This window comes from Arachis hypogaea, chromosome 18, assembly GCF_003086295.3.
Source record: "Arachis hypogaea cultivar Tifrunner chromosome 18, arahy.Tifrunner.gnm2.J5K5, whole genome shotgun sequence".
NCBI lineage: Eukaryota > Viridiplantae > Streptophyta > Magnoliopsida > Fabales > Fabaceae > Arachis > Arachis hypogaea.
The window spans coordinates 45,648,609-45,662,560 of record NC_092053.1 but is presented as its reverse complement, the minus strand read 5'-3'; the positions used below and the strand labels follow the sequence as shown (position 1 = coordinate 45,662,560).

General features: G+C 40.8%; 1 non-coding gene across 1 annotated transcript; it reads left to right on the top strand.

The window, feature by feature from the left end:
* The first annotated feature begins 13,451 nt into the window (after window positions 1–13,451).
* LOC112773573 (small nucleolar RNA R71) lies at window positions 13,452–13,555 on the top strand. Its single transcript, XR_003188118.1, has one exon. It is a non-coding gene; the product is annotated as a small nucleolar RNA R71 (small nucleolar RNA).
* The last annotated feature ends 397 nt before the right edge of the window (window positions 13,556–13,952 follow it).

Here is a 13,952-nt window from a genome sequence, read left to right as displayed (position 1 = left end):
GCTCATCCTTCGTTCTACTTGGTAGACCCTTCCTTAAGACCTCTAAATTCAAGTTAGATGCCTTCACCGGCATATATTCTTTTGAGGTTGGAGACAAGACTATCAAGTTCAATTTAGAAGAAGCCATGAAACATCCTCTCGAAGAACATTCCGTGCTCCAGTGTGATGTAATTGATGAAGTGGTAGCGGAAGTGCAAGAAGAAGACCACAACAAGTTGTGCTACCCTATTGTTGAGGAGATGGATGACTAAGAGGATGAACATGAGAAAGTTGTTAAGAATGAACTCCATGAGCTTGATGAAAAGGAACCTCAGCTTGAGGCAAAAAGTGAACTGAAGCCTCTTCCATCTCATATAAAGTATGCTTTCTTAGAGGACAACCAAAGGTTTCCGGTCATTATTGCTAGTGAGCTTTCAAGTGAAGAAGAAGAAAATCTCCTAGATGTTCTAAGAAAGTACAAGAAGGCAATTGGATGGAGCCTAGCTGATATTGTGGGAATTGACCCTCACAAGTGCATGCATCGGATATTTCTCCAAGAGGTAGCTAGGCCGGTTAGGCAACCACAAAGAAGACTCAACCCAACTATCCTCGATGTGGTAAAGAAAGAGGTCACGAGATTACTTGATGCTGGTATCATATACCCAATTTCTGACAGTGAATGGGTGAGCCCGGTCCAGGTTGTTCCTAAGAAATCGGGCATCACTGCGGTTAAAAAGGATGATGGTGAAGTGGTCACCAAGAGAGTATAAAATGCGTGGCGAGTGTGCATAGATTATAGAAGATTGAACGCCACTACAAGAAAGGACCACTACCCTCTGCGCTTTATCGATCAGATGTTGGACCGTTTGGCGGGTAAATCCCATTATTGTTTTCTTGATGGATTCATTGGTTACTTCCAAATTCACATTGCTCCTGAGGATAAGGAAAAGACCACATTTACTTGTTCGTTTGGCACCTTTTCCTATAAAAGGATGCCATTTGGACTATGCAATGCACCTGCTACTTTTCAGTGGTGTATGACGAGTGTCTTTTCTGATCTAATGGAGAATTGTCTGGAAGTCTTTATAGATGACTTCAGTGTTTATGGCACCTCATTTGATTGTTGCTTAGAGAACTTGGCCAAGGTCTTAGCTAGATGTGTTGACACCAACCTTGTCTTGCATTTTGAAAAATGTCACTTTATGGTAAGATAAGGTATCGTGTTAGGACATGTAGTATCTCATGAAGGCATTTCTGTAGACCCAGCCAAGGTCAATGTTATCACCACTTTACATCACCCCTCATCTGTGAGGGAGGTCCGCTCGTTTTTAAGACATGCAGGATTCTATAGGTGCTTTATCAAAGATTTCAGCAAGATTGCTTTGCCATTGTCGCGCCTACTCCAAAAAGATGTGGATTTTGAGTTTGACAGTGAATGTGTGAAAGCTTTTAAAGAGCTAAGGAGAGTTCTTACCACAGCACCGATTGTGTGAGGCCCCAACTGGACGTTGCCATTTGAGATAATGTGCGATGTATCAAACCATGCTATAAGTGTCGCGCTTGCACAGCGCGATGGTAAACTCCCTTATGTCATTGCTTACTCTTCTAAAACACTGGATGCAGCACAATCCAACTATACCACTATTGAAAAGGAACTCCTAGCTATTGTTCATGCTTTAGATAAATTCAGATCTTATTTGCTAGGGTCAAAGATAGTGGTATACACGGATCATGCAGCTTTAAAGTACTTATTAACAAAGAATGAGTCAAAGCCTAGACTCATACGTTGGATCTTGCTTTTGCAAGAATTTGACATTGAGATTAGGGACCGGAGTGGATCTCAAAACCTGGTTGTGGATCATTTAAGCCGCATTGAGAATTTAAAATTTGATCCACTTCCGATCAATGACTCATTCCCATTGGATAGTTTGCATACTGTGTCGGATAGTTTTCCTTGGTTTGCCCCAATGGCGAACTACTTGGTTGCAAAACTCTTCCCTCCCAACTTTTCTAAACACCAAAGGGATAAGTTGAGGAGTGATTCCAAATACTATATTTGGGATGACCCTCACTTGTGGAAGAGGGGAGTGGACCAAGTAATTCGAAGATGTGTCCCAGAGTCTGAAATCCAACCCATTCTTGAAGCTTGCCATTCGTCCGAATATGGTGGCCACTTTGGCCCACAAAGGACCACTAAAAAGGTGTTGGATTTTGGATTCTGGTGGCCAACCTTATTCAAGGATGCTAACCAGTTCTGTGTGTCTTGCCATCAGTGTCAGAAGTCGGGAAACACATCCCAAAGGGATGAAATGCCTCAGCAACCTATGTATAATGTGAGATATTTGATGTATGGGGCATTGACTTTATGGGACCGTTTTCCAACTCGAGTGGGTATCTGTATATTCTGTTAGCGGTTGACTACGTGTCAAAGTGGGTAGAGGCCATATCTACCCGCCTTGACGACACCAATACCGTCCTTTCTTTCATTAGGAAAAACATTGTATGCCGTTATGGGTCGCCACGAGCAATTGTGAGCAACCAAGGATTCCACTTTGTAACAGGAAGGTAGAGGCATTGCTCAAGCGCTATGGAGTGTCACATAAGGTTGCTACTGCTTATCATCCGTAAACCAATGGACAAGCGAAAGTGTCCAACCGGGAGATTAAGCAAATTTTGGAGAAAGTGGTCAATCCACAAAGAAAGGATTGGAGCCTCCGGTTAAGAGATGCACTATGGGCGTATAGAACGGCCTACAAGGCTCCGTTAGGGATGAGTCCCTTCCGGATCGTCTATGGTAAGGCATGCCACCTTTCGGTGGAAATTTAGCATAGAGCCTATTGGGCGGTAAAGCAATGTGACACGGATTTGACCAAGGCGAGTGAAGCCAGAAAATTACAGCTAGAGAAGCTTGAGTGTTTGAGGAATGAATCATATGAGAATTCCCGGATCTACAAGGAAAAGACTAAGGCATTTCATGACCATCACATAAAAAAGAAGGACTTTCAAGAAGGTGATGAGGTCCTTGAAGAACTGAAGATTGACGGTTTAGAATTCAGAATAAATTCTCGTTGCAAGTATAGTTTCTAAACCAAGCAATCAACCTTTCTTACAAAAGTTTTGGTTGTCACAATGATGCCAGGGCATCTTAGCCAGTTTCACTAACCTTTTCTTTACTGTTTTTAAGGTAGTTTCATGCATTTCTTTAGGAAATAAGCTAGTTTTGGGTAGATATTCACCTACACCTTGATTCAAGCATACATTGTGCATTTTACATTATTTCATGAGGATTTTGCATGAATTTAGTGACAAATTGTATGCTGCATTACCCATGACTTGGACTAGAACTTTGATGCACTCTGTTGCTTGATTTCAGGACCAAAGGAAGCAAGGAAAGGGAGGTAACTTGCAAGGTTAATGAGAAAAGTGATTGCCAATAACACTCCCAAAGCCATCATTGCCCACGTTAAGAGTCACGTTAACTAAGTTAACGTGCACTCTAACGTGGAGAAGGGAAGTTGAACCAACGTTAGTGACACTTAACATTGTCACTAACGTTGGCAAACACTCATGAGTGGCCACGTTAGAGCCCACGTTAACCTACCTCTAATGTTAAAGGGGGAAGAGAAGCCAACGTTAGTGACATTCAATATTGTCACTAACATTGGCCTAAGGATGCAACACACCACGATAACTCCCACGTTAACTTGGTTAACGTGGGAGCTAACGTAAGAAGTGAGAGTTGTCGACAATGTTAGTGACACTCAACATCGTCACTAACGTTGGAAGCAACCACACAACCCCCCCAAGGAGCCACGTTAACTTCCACGTTAACTTAGTTAACGTGGAAGCTAACGATGAGGAATGAATGATGAGCCAATGTTAGTGACACTCAACATTGTCACTAATGTTGGGGTGGCTAAGAATGGCCACGTTAGAAGCCATGTTAACCTAGTTAACGTGGACTCTAACGTGAGATCTAGGGGCACATTGGAATGTTAGTGACAATGTTGAGTGTCACTAACATTCTCGAAGTTTGGCAAGGCCACGTTAGAAGCCACGTTAACCTAGTTAACGTGGGCTTTAACGTGAAGCAAAAAGGGGCACACTGGAACGTTAGTGACAATGTTGAGTGTCACTAACGTTCTCAAAGGTTGGCAAGGCCACGTTAGAAGCCACGTTAACCTAGTTAACGTGGGCTCTAACGTGAGGCAAAAGGGTACATTGGAACGTTAGTGAAAATGTTAAGTGTCACTAACCTTCTAGAACTTATACTTTCACTAAATGTTAACACCCCTAACTCCCTGAGCTAAAGTCTCTGCCCACTTAGCACTTTCTCTCTGCAAGTAAAGCCAAGCCCAAATGAAGAAAAGAACTACTTCAAACTCAAGATCCAAAGGCCCAAGACTTGAAGAGCCAATTAGAAGCTGAGAGAAGTAGTATATATAGGAGTAGCTTTGAATTGTTAAAGGAGTTCTGGAGGATAAAAAAAGAGAATTACTCTCTGTATTTTACTTTCTCTGCAATTTACACCCGTCCATCAAGTGACCACTTCATCAATCTACACCCTCCATTATCTCACAACTTCTCTATATAAACGACCCTTGTCCGTACCACCCTTCATTGTCATCACACACCCTTCACCACTCTTCCTTTCGGTACAAGACACCCTCTATCCGATTATAAACATTCCTCTCCTCACTGATGCGCATAAACTAGTTATGCTACGATTTAGGAAATTGCACGATCGGCAAAATTCCTTCCGGCAAGTGCACCGGTTATCGTCAAGTAAAAACTCACAATAGAGTGAGGTCGAATCCCACAAGGATTGGTTGAGTGAGCAATTCGGATTAGAAGTGTGTTCTAGTTGAGCGGAATCAAGATTGAGATGAGAATTGCGGAATGTAAAATTGGCGGGAAAAGTAAATGACAAGAAATTGAAATGGCGGAATCTTAAATTGCATGAATTAAAGAGCAGAAACTAAATTGCTGAAATTAAAAGGGAATGGGGGTGATTGCATGAATTGAGTTGCAGAATGTAAAGAGAAGATGGAAATCAGAATTGGGGGATTCATTGGGTTATAGGAGATATTGAGATCTCCGAATCAAAACATGTTTATCTCTTCCTCAAGCAATGCGTTCATTGAATTTTGCTTGGCAATCTTATATGATTGGATCCCAATCCCTTGGCTCACCAATTCTCTCTAAAAATGAACAAATTCCCAATCCCTTGGTTTAAATGTTCATAAGAAGAGATGATGCTCAATCACTGATTATACCACACAGTTTCATGAACCACAATTTGGTAGGATTACATGTCACAATATCCATCCAAACCCCAATCCAATTCACTGTGAGAAAGCTTCTCTAGCATGAATCCTCCATTCCTTTCCCAAGGTTCCGAAGGATTCCAATTATGGGTAGTTTCTTTCCCAAGACAACTACCCAATGGAATTAGATCGAGAAGCTTTCTAACAAAATTCAAGAGAAAAGATTGAAGAAGAAGATAAACTATTATTGATTCATTGAATTACAATAGAGCTCCCTAACCCAATGAAAGGGGGTTTAGTGAGTCATAGCTCTGAATTCAATTACAAAGATATGAAAACTAGCTAAAAGTGAAAAGTAAAAGTTCAAAAAGTGCCTTCTAACTTAAATTCTATCCTATTTATACACTTTCTATATTGAGCTTCTGTTGTGTTTCTTGGGCTTTGAGGCCTCTCCTTGCTTTCCTTTTGCTTTGGGTTATGATCCATAATCTTGATGAGGCTGCTGATCCAAATTCTGTAACATTCATTGAGCCAACTTAGTGATAATCAAATAATGGCACATGACTCAATAAATTGAAATTTCAGACTCATCAATCCTTCAGGCCCAATCCCATAAACCATGATATTCAATTGGGTTTCATACCAGAATAAGTTTAAGTTAATGTTTGTGCTCAAATACTAACTTAAACCACAATATTTTTGGTCCAGAAACCTTTTCCAAGAGTGGCGTTTAAGTTGCAGTTTAAGCTTAAACTGCAGCTTAAACGCCAGACACTTCTAGTGAGGCCTTTTGTAGAAGCACGTTTAAGCTTCAGTTTAAGGTTAAACTGAAGCTTAAACGTGGAAATGGAAGAAGGCAGCCCTGGAGAGTCATGTAGTCGAACACGTTTAAGCTTCAGTTTAAGGTTAAACTGAAGCTTAAACGTGGATATAGGAAGGGCAGGCCTGGAGGTCGAACACGTTTAACCTCCAGTTTAAGGTTAAACTGGAGGTTAAACGTGGAAATGGAAGGAGGCATCCTGGATGTCGAACACGTTTAACCTCCAGTTTAAGGTTAAACTGGAGGTTAAACGTGGAAGCTTAGAAGAGTAGCCCTGGAGGTGTCGAACACGTTTAAGCTCCAGTTTGAGGTCAAACTGGAGCTTAAACGTGGAAATGGAGAGAGCAACCCTGGAGGAGAGTTCTTGGTCGAACACGTTTAAGCTCCAGTTTGAGGTCAAACTGGAGCTTAAACGTGGAAATGGCTCCCTGGTGCTTTTCCCATTTTGGCGTTTAACCTCCAGTTTGAGGTCAAACTGGAGGTTAAACGTGGAACTCCTTCCTGAGTGGCATTCTCATTCTGGCGTTTAACCTCCAGTTTGAGGTCAAACTGGAGGTTAAACGTAGAATGCTTCTTTGGTGAGACTTTTCATTCTGGCGTTTAACCTCCAGTTTAAGGTTAAACTGGAGGTTAAACTTCAATTCCAGCATTTCTTAGCCTTCATGATTCTGGCGTTTAAGCTCCAGTTTAGGCTTAAACTGGAACTTAAACTCCACATGTGATATTCAAGCTTCCTTTATTGATTTTGTTGCTTCCTTGCTTAGCCTCTTCTTCCCTGAAATCATCCAAACAAATGCATCAAAGTCTTGCAAAATTTCATGAGAAATCTTCCATTCATAGCATTCAAGTAATATAACTAAAACTCATGGAATTTGCATCAAAATCATACTGTTTGGATGGTTCATTGCTTTGTTCTTCATTTAACCATTCTTGGTTACTTTAAGCTCAAGAAAATGCATAAAACAACTAAAACTAACAGAAAAATGCTAGTGAAACTAGCCTAAGATGCCTTGGCATCACAACACCAAACTTAATACTTGCTTGTCCCTAAGCAAGTCCTGAGTTATTTGAGAAGAAAGTATGAAACAGAAAGCAATTACATTGGCTATATTAGCAAGCATTTGAAGCTCTTCAGAAGGGTTTTATGCAGAAAGTTGCAGCATCACTTTTTTCATTCTTATCAGGTAAGATTATCACTTTTTCATTGCATCCATCAAACACTGCTATGGCCTCTTGTTATTCTTATGTCTTTGGCACTTTTCTCTTCTTTGTTTTTCTTTTCTTTTTTCTTAGAGCTTCTTTTGCTCCTTGTTTGCTTAGTGTCATGTGTTGCACAAGCCTTTGGCATTTTCTTTTTCTTATCAGTGCACTACACATATCCACTTTAGGCATTTTAGTTCACATTTCTTCTTGAGACATTGGTGCCCAGCACCTCTTTGTGTGACTAAATGTTTTGTATTTAGGTTGCTCTTGATAATGGACTTTTGGTTGATAATCCCGGGTTAGTTAACCCAAGTTACCAAGTGTTGAAACACTCCTCAGAACCTATTCATCCAAGCATATCCTTAATACATAAACACCACAGGCATTTGTCTCAGAAGTTCAAACCATTGGTGCCTAGCTTATTTTCTCAATTTTTTTTTTCTTTTGCTTTTTGGTTGCCCTTTTTCAGTGGCTTTTTCTTCTTCTTTTTCTTTCTTTTTCATGGCCAAAGACATTTATTCATCAAGATCCATAGACAGTTTTCAATTTCTACACAAAAAATGATAATTCTACACTCTAATTCCAGTGATCTGACTAAACAATCAAGCATGCATACCACCACTTAATTCTACTTGATTTGTCGCTAATTTAGCCAAGTTACTTTTGTTCAAACTTTTCTTTTATTTTCGGAAACAGAACAAGCATGGCAAGCATTTGTTTAAGAAGGTGGAGTTATATCCAAACATCTAGGCATTCACTTTATTCAAAGCAATAAACAGACAAATATACTAAAAACTTCACATTCCAGAAAGATTCAACATTTACAGTTTAAACCAGAACAAGCATGCTTTTATTTGCCCTTTTTAAAGAATTATCAAGGAACAATACCACCTTGTGAAATTCCTTGTTTTCTCTTTGTTGCCAGGAAACAATTTGATTTCCCTTCTTCTCCTAAATGTTGCTTCATGCTTTAAAATCCTTGTTTCCTTTCCTGCAAAGAGTGATGAAGTTGCTTGCTTCTCAAGCACTTGAGTGGTTAGCTCAACTATGTGTGGGTAAGTATCTGAGTCTTAAGTTGGTGTGTGAACACCAAACTTAGTCTCCCACTTACTTCTCTGTGCTTTGAATCTTTGAGTTCTCTTTGGAATGAAGTTGCTGCTAAGGGTTTTAAGCATTTCTGTGACTGCTTAGAATGGTTGTTCCTCTCATATAATTCAAAGGTTGTTGTGTTCAGTTGATCTTTATGGTGGAACACCAAACTTAGAGTCACACATTCCCCTTTGAATTATTGATCCACGAATTCATTGTTTGGTGTGAAACACCAAACTTAATTCTTTGCAATGCACAGAAACTACTTCACTCTTTTTATTGAAACAAATAAAAGAAACAGCAAAAGGGTATTACCTCAGGTTGGGTTGCCTCCCAACAAGCGCTTCTGTAACGTCATTAGCTTGACGGTCAGCTTCCTCAGTTGAGGTGATATTTAACTTTGTCCTTCTCATCCACATCTCCCAAGTAATGTTTGAGTCTTTGACCGTTCACAATGAAGGTTCGTTGTGACTTTTCTTCCATGATTTCTACTTGTCCATATTTGGAGACCTTGGTGACAAGGAATGGTCCAGACCACCTTGATTTTAGCTTCCCTGGAAATAGCTTCAGCCTAGAATTGTAGAGCAATACTTTTTGTCCTTCTTCGAATTTCCTTGGGGCTATGTTGCTGTCATGCTTCTTCTTTGCTCTTTCTTTGTAAATTTTGGCATTCTCATAAGCTTCCGCTCTGAATTCTTCCAACTCTTGAATTTGCAACATCCTTCTTTCTCCAGCAGCTTTGTTGTCCAAGTTCAAAAGTTTCAAGGCCCAGTATGCCTTGTGCTCCAACTCCAGTGGCAAATGGCAAGCTTTTCCATATACTAGTTGGTAAGGAGACATTCCAATTGGTGTTTTGAAAGCTGTCCTATATGCCCAAACAGCATCATCTAGCTTAATCGACCAGTCCTTCCTTGAAGTTCCCACAGTCTTTTCCAGGATCCTTTTGAGTTCTCTGTTAGATATTTCGGCTTGCCCACTTGTTTGTGGATGGTATGGTGTTGCTACCTTGTGTTTGACTCCATATTTTAGAAGCAATGCCTCTAATGGTTTGTTGCAGAAGTGGCTTCCTCCATCACTGATGATTGCTCTTGGAACCCCAAAACGGCAAAAAATGTGTTTTCTGAGGAAGTTCATGACTACCTTATTATCATTGGTTGGAGTTGCTATTACTTCAACCCATTTGGAGACATAGTCTACTGCCACAAGAATGTAATTATTTGAGTATGAGGAGGGAAAGGGTCCCATGAAATCTATCCCCCATACATCAAACAATTCAAGTTCCAGAATGAATTGTTGTGGCATTTCATTTCTTCTTGGCAGGTTCCCCGCTTTCTGGCATTCATGGCAGTGCTTCACTAGTTCCTTTGCATCTTTGAAGATAGTGGGCCAATAAAAACCACACTGCAACACCTTAGCTGCTGTTCTTTCTCCTGCAAAATGTCCTCCATAAGTGGAGCCATGGCAGTCCCATAAGACTTCCCTTCCTTCTTCCTCTGATATGCATCTTCTGAGTATGCCATCGGAACATTTTTTGAACAAGTATGGTTCGTCCCAGATGAAGTATTTGGCATCATTTACCAATTTCTTCCTTTGATGCTTGTTAAATTCCAGCGGCAAACTCCCAGTGGCCTTGAAGTTTGCTATGTCTGCAAACCAAGGAGCTTTGTGAATTACCATGAGTTGTTCATCAGGAAAGCACTCATTTATATGTGTGCTTTGTGCACTTCCTTCTTCACATGGTATCCTTGATAAATGGTCTGCCACCTTGTTCTCTACACCCTTCTTGTCTTTGATTTCAATGTCAAATTCCTGCAACAAAAGAACCCATCTAATAAGTCTTGGTTTGGATTCTTGTTTAGCAAGTAAGTATTTTAAAGCTGAATGATCAGTGAAGACAATGACTTTAGATCCAATGAGATAGGATCTAAATTTGTCAAATGCAAAGACTATTGCCAAGAGTTCTTTTTCAGTGGTTGTGTAATTCCTTTGGTTATCATTCAAGACTTTACTGGCATAATAAATCACATGTACCAAATTGTTTTTCCTTTGTCCTAACACTGCCCCAATAGCAAGGTCTGATGCATCACACATCAGTTCAAAAGGTAAGTTCCAATCAGGTGGGGCAATGATAGGTGCAGAGGAAAGTTTTTGCTTCAAAAGTTCATAGGCTAGCATGCAATTTTTATCAAATACAAAGGGTGTATCAGAGACAAGCAAGTTACTCAAAGGTTTGGCTATTTTAGAAAAGTCTCTAATAAACCTTCTGTAAAAACCAGCGTGTCACAAAAAACTCCTAACTGCCTTGACATTACTTGGTGGAGGTAATTTTTCAATGAGTTCCACCTTAGCTCTGTCCACCTCAATGCCTCTATTAGAGATTTTGTGGCCAAGGACTATTCCTTCTGTGACCATGAAATGACACTTTTCCCAGTTTAATACTAGGTTAGTCTCTTGGCACCTCTTAAGCACCAAGGCAAGGTGGTGTAGGCAGCTAGGAAAAGAATCTCCAAACAGAAAAATCGTCCATGAAGACCTCAATAAATTTTTCAATCATGTCCGAAAAGATGGACAGCATGCATCTTTGGAAAGTGGCAGGTGCATTGCACAATCCAAAGGGCATGCGTCTATAAGCAAAAACTCCATATGGACAAACAAATGATGTTTTCTCTTGATCTCTAGGATCAACTACTATTTGGTTGTAGCCTGAATATCCATCCAAAAAGCAATAGTAAGCATGTCCGGCAAGCCTTTCAAGCATCTGATCCATGAATGGGAGTGGGAAATGATCCTTTCTGGTGGCTTCATTGAGCTTCCTGTAGTCTATGCACATCCTCCACCCAGTGACGGTTCTTGTGGGTATGAGTTCGTTCTTCTCATTTGGCACCACAGTTATGCCACCTTTCTTGGGAACTACATGGATGGGACTAACCCATGGGCTATCAGAAATGGGGTAGATTACCCCTGCCTGCCATAACTTCATAACTTCCTTTTGTACCACTTCTTTCATGACGGGATTCAATCTTCTCTGAGCTTGGATGGAGGGTCTAGCATCTTCTTCTAACAAGATTTTATGCATGCATATGGATGAACTTATCCCCTTCAAATCGGCTAGGGTCCATCCAATGGCATCTTGATGAGTTTGTAGCACCTTGATCAATTCTTCTTCCTGTTCTTGGCTCAGGGCAGAGCTAATGATAACAGGATGACTCTCATCACTACCCAAGTATGCATACTTGAGATTAGGGGGCAATGCTTTGAGCTCCGGTTTTGGTGCTTCCTTCTCTTCTTTCACTCTCTCTGGCATGTTTGGCATGGTTGTTTCAGCAGCCTTGATGTCACTAACTTCAATATCCTTGGTGAACTCCTCCTCTGCCACTTCCTTTATTGTTTCCTCAAAAGTTTCTTGTACTGCAATGTCCACTACATCAATCCTCATGCATTCCCTTAGTGATTCTGATGGATAGCTCATTGCCTTGAATACGTTAAACACCAATTTCTCATCATGTAGTCTCAGAGTGAGTTCACCCTTTTGTACATCTATGATGGCTCCAGCAGTAGCTAGGAAGGGTCTTCCCAGAATTATTGAAGCTTTGGCTTCTTCCTCCATATCTAACACCACAAAATCAGCAGGAAATATAAAATCTCCCACTTTCACCAACAAATCTTCAACTATCCCATGAGGGAATTTAAAAGTTCGATCTGCCAATTGGAGGGCCATTCTTGTTGGTTTGGCTTCCTCAATCTTCATTCTTCTCATCATTGTTAGAGACATCAAATTGATGCTGGCCCCTAAGTCACACAAGGCCTTCTCCACCATGACTTCTCCTATGATGCAGGGAATTTGGAAACTGCCTGGGTCCTTCAATTTCTGAGGCAATTTGTGCTGAATGATGGCACTGCATTCTTCAGTTAACAACACAGTTTCCTCATTTCTCCAGCTTCTCTTCTTGGTCATTAATTCTTTTAAGAATTTTGCATAGAGTGGCATTTGCTCTATTGCCTCAGCAAAGGGAATGTTGATTTGAAGCTTCTTGAAAATCTCCAAGAACCTGGAGAATTGGCCATCCTTTTCACTTTTCATCAAACGTTGAGGATATGGTGCCTTAGGTGTATAAGGCTTCAGGACCTCTTTTTCTTTTTCTTTTGTTGCAGACGATGTAAAAGATTGTCCTTGTTCCTTATCTCTCACATTTTCCTTTGCTTCATCCTCTGTGGTTTCCTTTGAGATCTCCTTTAGATTTTTCCCACTTCTGAGGGTTATGGCCTTACATTCTTCCCTTGCAATAGCCTTGGCAGCATGAGAAACGCTTGTCCCAGGAGTTTGCTTAGACAAATACACAATTTGATTTTCTAGCTTCTGGATGGCAGCTCCTTGGTTTTGTAGGTTAGAATTTACTTCTTCCTTAAAAGCTTTCAATTCGGTTATGTCTTGACTCATGGTTACAAGCATTCCTTCTATCCGGTTTAATTGATCTTGAAATTGTTGGTTCGGATTAAGTTGGGTAGGTTGATTATTTTGGCCATGATATGATGGTTGGGGGTAAGTGTTTTGTGTGGCTTGGTATGATCTTTGGTTGGAGTTTTGGTATGTGGAATTGTTATGTTGGTTGTGGTTGTAAGGTTTGTGGTTTTGTGGTTGGGTTTGTTGGTTCCCCCACCCAAAGTTTGGGTGATTTTTCCATCCTGGGTTGTAAGTGTTGGAGTGTGGATCATATGATTGCCTTTGTTGGTTTCCCACATAATTGGCCTCTTCCCAATCACCTCCTTCAATGCTTACTTCCTCTTGATCTTGTGTGTGTATTGCAGCCACTTGCTTTGTTTCTAATTGCCTGGTAAGCTCTGCTAGTTGCTTGGCAAACACCTTGTTTTGGGCTAGAATTGTATCAACATGGTTCAGCTCCATGACTCCCTTAGTGTTGTGCCTTTCTGATGCATAGTAGTACTCATTCTCAGCCACTGTCTCAATCACTTCAATGGCCTCTTCCACAGTCTTTTTCCTGTTCAATGAACCTCCTGATGAATGGTCTACAGCCTTCCTTGATTCATAAGAGAGTCCATCATAGAAAATATACAATTGCACCCAATCATGGAACATGTCTGGTGGGCATTTCCTTGTCAAATCCTTGAATCTCTCCCATGCCTCGTAGAGAGTTTCACCATCTTGTTGTCTAAAAGTTTGAACCTCAGATCGAAGCCTATTGACCTTTTGTGGGGGGTAGAAACGTGCCAGAAACTTGCTTTCCACCTCATCCCATGTTGTTAGACTCCCCCTTGGGAATGATTCCAGCCACTTAGCTGCTTTGTCCCTAAGTGAAAATGGGAACAAAAGCAGTTTATAGGCATCTTCCTGGACTCCATTGGACTTCACAGTGTCACAAATTCTCAGGAATTTTGTGAGATGTTGGTTGGGATCTTCATTAGCACTTCCACCAAATGAACAATGATTCTCCACCAGTGATATTAGCTGTGGTTTGAGCTCGAAATTGTTGGCCTGAATGGGTGGTTTCTGGATGCTGCTACCACAATTCCCAGAGGTTGGGTTTATGTATGAACTAAGAACCCTCCTCTCAGGAATGGCATTGTTTCCATCAGCT